This window comes from Theobroma cacao, chromosome 2 (genome assembly GCF_053813885.1).
Source record: "Theobroma cacao isolate CCN51 chromosome 2, ASM5381388v1, whole genome shotgun sequence".
NCBI lineage: Eukaryota > Viridiplantae > Streptophyta > Magnoliopsida > Malvales > Malvaceae > Theobroma > Theobroma cacao.
In genome coordinates, this window is record NC_142640.1 from 1,379,618 (window position 1) to 1,387,015 (window position 7,398).

A 7,398-nucleotide genomic window follows, 5' to 3' on the forward strand; every position below is an offset into this window, starting at 1 on the left:
ACACTTCCATCATTGGACTGCATCAAATAATCCGTTCAAAGTACCTTACCAGTTTTGTTCATTTTCAACATGTTTGATGATTGGGCACTAACCGCAAGTGCAACCAATCCCGGTTGCTTTCAAATCCATTTCACCAATTCCACTCCTCAACTGTAATATTTGTTTTATTCGGTTATTTGCACAATTTAATTTTAGTTTTATGGTTATTATATCTATTAAATTACCAACTTAATGATTTATCTAATTGTGATCTAATTACTTGTTATGAATTGCTGAGAAAAAATTACTTGTTATGAATTAAGAAGCAACTGGACGTCTTTAAAAAATTAAAATGTATAAAAGTTGATGTTAATGGGAAACTTAGTTTGTTATAGCTTAGCCAAAAACAAAAAGAAAAAAAAGAGAAGGAAGAACCCTTCGTGCATCATAACTAATTGATAAAAAAAAAGAAGAATTAAAAAAAAATTACTGTAAAGATGAACATTCAACAAAGTCATGACAAGGTACTCAATCAGCCCAAAATCACCAACCAAGAAATAAGAGAAAATTTAGGAACATGGCATTGTAATCAGATCAGCTCATGCCAAGTAAATTTTGGGCTTTCTTTTTTTTCCGAGTCAACAGTAGAATTTTATTGAGTACCAGAAATTTGATAAGACTTATCAACAAAGAATCAGTGAAAGAGAAGGCATCCCCCGGTACATAGCTGCCTGGAAATAGTGAAATACGTAACAGCCAACATCGGGCAGAGAGTGTATAAAACATCATAAAAATGCCACCTGGGAAGAATACAGCAGTGCAATAATCATACAGCATCTTTCATTGCTGGGGTGAAGGCTTCTGCTAGAGAGATAGCTTATCATGCAGTCAAGCAAGCTCCTTCAGAGTTCGGGTAAAATAGCAAAGTACACCAAATACCGGAGAAGATCAGAAGCCAGAATACAGAGTGGGCAAGCCCCATAGCATAGTGCCAGAAATAAGATGCCAGCAACAGCACAATGTTACAATGTAGATCACACGGAAAATAACACCAGCATCAATATGTTCTCAAAATGCACATAAAACTGACAGGGGCAGACAACATAAGATGGCAGCGGTAGCAACACAGGTTGTCATGTAGATAGAACAGAGCAAGTGGCAGTTTATAAACACACTGTTGTTTGGGAAAACTCTGTTAAAACACAAGCCATATCAAACCAAATTCCAACAGTTTTGGATAAAACAGGAGCATGAGTCAAGTTTTGGTTTCTTGCTTGTTTCAATTGTCAATTGTTTGAGTTATGATTTTGTTTTCCACTACCTCTTTCTTTTGTTCCGTAGAAAATTTTGAAAACCCAGAAAGTAAATAATGAAAAATTAAGTAGCAAAAAGGCATTAATCAAACAAAAATTACAGAATCTTTAATCTAAAATTACAAAGGTACTAGTAAATAAAAACAGCTGAAGCATACAATATTTATACTAATCCATGAATTTTAGATCCGCCTTGTGCTTATGAGAGAATCACTATTACCACAATGAGAATTAGGAAATTACTCAAAGTAAAAAAGGAAAATAAAAATGGAACTGAACATCAACAAGCGAAACTATTGAAATTCGATCATTCAACAAAACTATACTAGTAATTAATCTGCTACATAATTTTTATTTGGCAAGATGAATGAGATTGTTAGAAGATAAGCACAAGAAGCACCAATTGGTGCTTCTTCTGCTCTTCCTCTGATACAGAATACGTGGGTGCTTCAAGCTTTGGAGCAAGGAACTAGGTATTTGGCTACCTAGGTATTTCCCCATGAAAACAACAAGATCTGGCTGCAACCAAGAAATAATAGCAAATGCTAATTAGTTTACCAACAAAAAAGAACTTGTATGGAGAACTCACTGATGTAGGCTGAAATAACAAGATAGTTAGCTCCATATCCTGTTGAAAGGGTTGAGTTTTACCGGCCGACGAACTGACAATAATGTTGGATCTGATTAATCCACCGGCTCCCTTTAAGGATCAAGGGATGAGCTTTAAAAGCAGGTCAACGGGTGGGCAACGACTTGGGCTTGAGAAAGACAAAAAAAACCAAGTCCTTTATGGGACTTTTCAATGCCCCTAAGGGCTAATAAAATCATAAAATATGAAATCAAACAGCTACTTTAATCGATCATCTCCACCTGCAAAGAAAGAAACCAATCATCTTCAAAAAAAAAAAAAAAAACAAAAACAAAAACTCTTAGAAAAAACCAAAACTGTAGATCCTTAACTCACAAGTTTACAATTATTACTATATAATACGATAAACATGGAAAACATAATAAAACAAAAAAACAGAACCCAAAAGATTAAAAAGCATGTAAAGTATGTTAAAATTACTCCTTCATTATTCTCCACAACCCAATTCTCCAGAAACTATAGTTAAATGGTAGCGGGAGATAAAACAAGACGAGACAATACGAAATTGGACTGATCAACAGAAGGCCTTATTCAGCAGAATTCACTTTGGACTATGACCCTCCACCTTGACAGGCTTGGAGAAGCTCCCGTACTGCTGTTCTATCTCTCTTTGAACTCGTAACTTCCTACCATGGTTTTGAGTGAGCAAACACTGCCGTCTATCGTAGCGGCAACGGGCTGTGCCAAAGTCAGATCTAAATTCGCTACTCCGTCATATGGACTGGGTTGTCCTAGAACCAAGTCCAAGCTAACCCTTCCAGTACTTGTGGAATATGCTTCTCCAACAGCTTGACTAGTGCAATAGGCGGCCAGTGAACCACCCCCATTGAGATCAAAGGGCGCCTTGATGTCTCTCTCTTCTTTGGTCATATAGCATGCATGGAGCGGTGGTTCACGCACCATGGTAATGCAAATACCCAACTTCGTTTCTGTCTCATGTTCAAGCTTGAAGTGAGGGTTACTAGGCGCTTCATCAATCACACTAGTGGCAAATATCCCTCCAGGTGGTTTGGCAATAACATGATCAACGAAAGGGACCGGTGCATCAGCTGCAGCATCGGCTAGTTCCATGAAAGCTCCCTCCTGTTTGACTGGTGCATCAGCCTTACGACGTTGCTGTTGCTTGTGCCTAAAGTTGCCGATTTTTGTGCGGCTTGTGCCAGTGGTTTTATCTATCTCATGATTTGAAGAAAGAGCCCCAGCAGAAAGGGCCGCGGATGGTGTGGCTGGCTTCTCCACTTCAACCCTATAGTGGAAAGCGCCTGCTTCATCTTTCACTTTGTACACGGTGAGTTCCTCGCCAACATGGAAATCATTGCAAATAACAAAATTTCTCCAACCACGAGAGAAAACAGGTTTCTTGTACCCATTCTTGCGGACAGAGCAGACAATTGGCCACATCTTTGTGCCATACATAAGGGGAATTGTCACGGCATGGCTTCTATTGAAATCTGGTAAGGAAGGCAGGATTTTTACCGGGATCGCCAACCTTTTTTTTATGTCAGTGTCAGTCAGTGACTTTGAGAACATCTTTTTTGCTTGAGGCATGGTGGCTGGTGGGAAAAGGCTGTCTGAAAATTTTAGTACTTCTAGGTTAGGAAGAGATAGTGGTAGGAATCCTGCTACATATAGATACACAAACGAGCTACGTCCAGCATTGTAAATCCCAAAAGAGATCGAGGGTAAATGGTAAAACGTTTTCCATTGGGGGAATCAGCATTTGGTGCCTGGAAATTGGAAACCTAGTGACATAGTTTTCTACGTTAACAAAATAATTATCTTCTCCGAGATAAGCGTCCATTAGACAGCTTTTGCTCCAAGTGTAAAAGTTTGAGGGCTAAAACGGTAAAATCGGTTATATACTTATGTTCGCTGCTGTCAGAAATCAACAGCCACTCATTGACACGTCGATAACTCATGTTCCACTCAGCAACAACGTCCATTGGTTTTCTGTTGGTCCAAGTGTGAAAGTGCACCCCCACCAAAAAATTGCCCCTCTCTTCTTAATAAATAATGCGTAGAATCAATTCAATACAAAGCGTTATGCGTATTTCACATGCTTATTCCACGTAGACGCCCGCCAGCTCGTCGTCGATGCTGTTTGTCGTTGTCAATGCAGCCCGTGAAGCTGAAACCGCCCACTAAACTGAAACAGCCCATTAGAATCAAACATTGAAAGTATATAAGCCTCGCAGTCAATGATCACGACTTCTAGTTGTTTAATATTGGAGCTTTGGATGTGCCACCGGATTCTAATTTGCTTCACATCTATACAACATTTCATGCCCAAAAGTTCAAAGCATGACGCACTATCAAGCACAACGGCCTATCAAGCATTTGAAAAGTTCAAATGATTATGGAAGAAAGCAACAAGCGAGGTGGTGAAAACTAGCTCAATACTGCCAGTGGCATATATAACCAAAGTCTTTTATATTCGATTGTTCAAACATTGGAAACTTGCAATCTTTTGTGGGGCCTTTGATTAGTAGGATGGTGGGCGCCAAGGATGTTAAAGTGAGTTATCTAGCTTATTAAACATTGAAGATGTTATTCAAGTCCAGATTGATAAAACAGAGTTTCTGAGTATTGAAGATTTGGTTGAATTAGAACTCTTGTGTTTAGAAGAGTGGATGAAGGATAGTACACGTGTAACATTTATGTAAGATGGTGTAATTTTAAGAATTATAGTTTACTAATAAGTTTTATTGTGCTATAAATAACTTTTCAAGTTAGTTGTTAGTTGTATAGTTAGTTGAGAAATCAACTTTTTTATTGGCTGAGAGATTTGTATCTAAACCTTTTAATGATTGATTTCATTAATAAAAAATTCAGTTTACAATTCACTGACTTGCTTCATCGTCTTCTCAAGCTTTTCTTCTCTAGTTTTCTTTGGTTTTATCATGGTATCAGAGAAAATTAGGTTAGGGATTCTGATTTTCTCATTACACATCTTTAATCAGTAAGTGATTTGTTTTCCATTTTTTAGGAATATCTGTTGAATTTCAATTTTGAGCTTGAAATTTCTAATTTCGATGGAAGAATCTACAGTTTCTAAAACTATAATTTCACCGACTCTAGATCCACAATCACCTTATTTTTTGCATCAATCAGATCATTCTAGTTCAATGGTTATTACTCTTAAGCTTAGTACCAACAATTATGTTCCATGGAGTTGATCTTTTGTTTTAGCCATTTCGATTAGAAATAAGCTATGTTTTCTCCATGAAACCATTAGAAAGCCCACTGTAACAGATCCTTTGTTTGATTCATAGACTAGATGTAACAATTTTATTGTAGCCCAGATCCTAGAATCAGTCACTCTACCAATAACGTCAACCATATTTTATATGGATCCTGCTACTAAAATTTGAAGTATTCTAAAAAAAAACTTCTTACAACCTGATGACACAAGGGTCTGCAACCCATAATTCACTCTAGGGAATGCCACTCAAGGAACAATATATGCAGATATTATTTCATAGAATTGAAAAGTATTTGGGCAGAGATGAAGAACTGTAAACCACTGCCACAATGTGAGTGTGGGAAATGCAATCCTAATTGCTTCAAGAAATACTCAAATCAGTATAAAAAATATATGGTTTTTAGATTCTTAAATGGCCTTAATGATTCCTATTATGCTAGAAGGTCACAGATCATTATACTAAATCCTATACTAGCATGTTTGGTTAGGGGAATGACTTATTCTCAAGGAATTTTGGTTCCTTTGTTTGGTTGAAAAATAGTCCATAGAATAGCCATTCCATAAGAATGACTATTCTCCAAAATCATCCAAAACTAAGGAATAGCTAATACCACCCTCTCCCATGGTATTAGCTATTCCATGATTGAGGAATAAACTCAAAAAATGATAAAGACAAAAATACCTTTTATAAGTTTGAAAATTACAACTTTATTTGTATAAAATATTATTTTTCTCTCTCTCCTCCTTCTCTCATCGATTCCAACTTTTAATAAAGTATTAATATTTAAAATATTAATATTAAATTTTAAATAAAATATTAATATTTAAATTATCAATTATTAATAACATATATTATAAATTATTCCTATTTAAAAACAAAATAAATTAAAAATAAATAAACATAATATCATTTAAATTATATAAACAATATTAATAATTAAATCATCAATTATTAACATTTTAAATACAATACCAATTATTAATATTAAAAAAACTAAATAAAATAAAAAATTAATCATAATAATATTTAAACTAAATAAAATATTAATATTTAAATTATCTATTATTAATATTTTAAATAAATAATCAATTATTAATTTAAAAATAAAATAAAATAAAATAATTGATCATAATAATATTTAAATTAAATAAAATATTAATATTTTTAAATTATAAAAAATTAAATTATAAATAAAATAATAATATTTAAATTATCAATTATTAATATCTTAAATAAATTATCAATTATTAATATTTAAAAAATAAAATAAATAAAAATTAATCATAATAATATTTAAATTAAATTAAATATTAATATTTAAATTATTAATTATTAATATTTTAATTAAATTCTAGATTATTAATATTTAAAAAAATCTAATAAAAATAAATAGTCATATAAATAATAAAAGGTGTTTTTGTCTTTTTATTTTCTATTCCTTTCTTATTCCAAAATTATTGTTACCAATTAAACATTACAATAAGTTATAATATTTATTCATGTCCTATTCCCTTTGTCGTACCAAACTAAGTAATAACTATTCTACTTTATTCCCACCTCATTTTATTCTCACATGATAACTATTCTATTCTATTCCTGTTTATTCCGCCAACCAAACATAATCTACCTACTTTGGACAAAGTTTACAACTTGGTTTTAGGGGAGCAAACACAAAGAACTCTTTTGATACAAGGTCAATTAGTTTTGGAATTTGCTGCTATGACAATAGTGTTTGATGAAAAGAAAAAATTAAAAAAGGAAGTGATTTGTTCACATTGTAATAAGAAGGGTTATTCAAAAGAAAAGTGTTATAGACTGATAGGTTTTCCAAAGGATTTCAAGTTCAACAAAGGTAAAAATGTTTATAAGATAGGCAAGTTAGTGAATAGTGTTACAATAATGGATAAAAAACAATTTGCATAAAAAGATGAGGTTGTTGGAAATAGCACAATGTTTCAGATGTCTCTCATTAGGCAACAAGTAATGATGAAGGTAAGGATGGTTCTACTTCTGCATCCGCCTTTACATCTAATCAACAAAACAAACATTCTCTAGTCAACTCTGCTTTTTCAGGTATTATCTTTGGTCATGTCTGCTTTAACATTGAGAGTAATCTTCCATCCAAATACAAAAATGTGACAGAATTCATGATTAAACACAATTCTTGGATTGTAGACACAAAAGCAACAAATCATATTTCTTATACCTTGGATAATTTTGTTTTTACAACATCAGTATCTAATTGCTTTGTTGA

General features: G+C 33.5%; 1 long non-coding RNA gene across 1 annotated transcript; it reads right to left on the reverse strand.

Moving 5' to 3' along the window:
* Positions 1-1,380: 1,380 nt before the first annotated feature.
* LOC108660590 (uncharacterized) lies at positions 1,381-2,729 on the reverse strand. The gene is made up of 2 exons (XR_001926381.2): positions 1,944-2,729; positions 1,381-1,811 (listed from the first exon to the last, which is right to left on the reverse strand). It is a non-coding gene; the product is annotated as an uncharacterized LOC108660590 (long non-coding RNA).
* Positions 2,730-7,398: the final 4,669 nt, after the last annotated feature.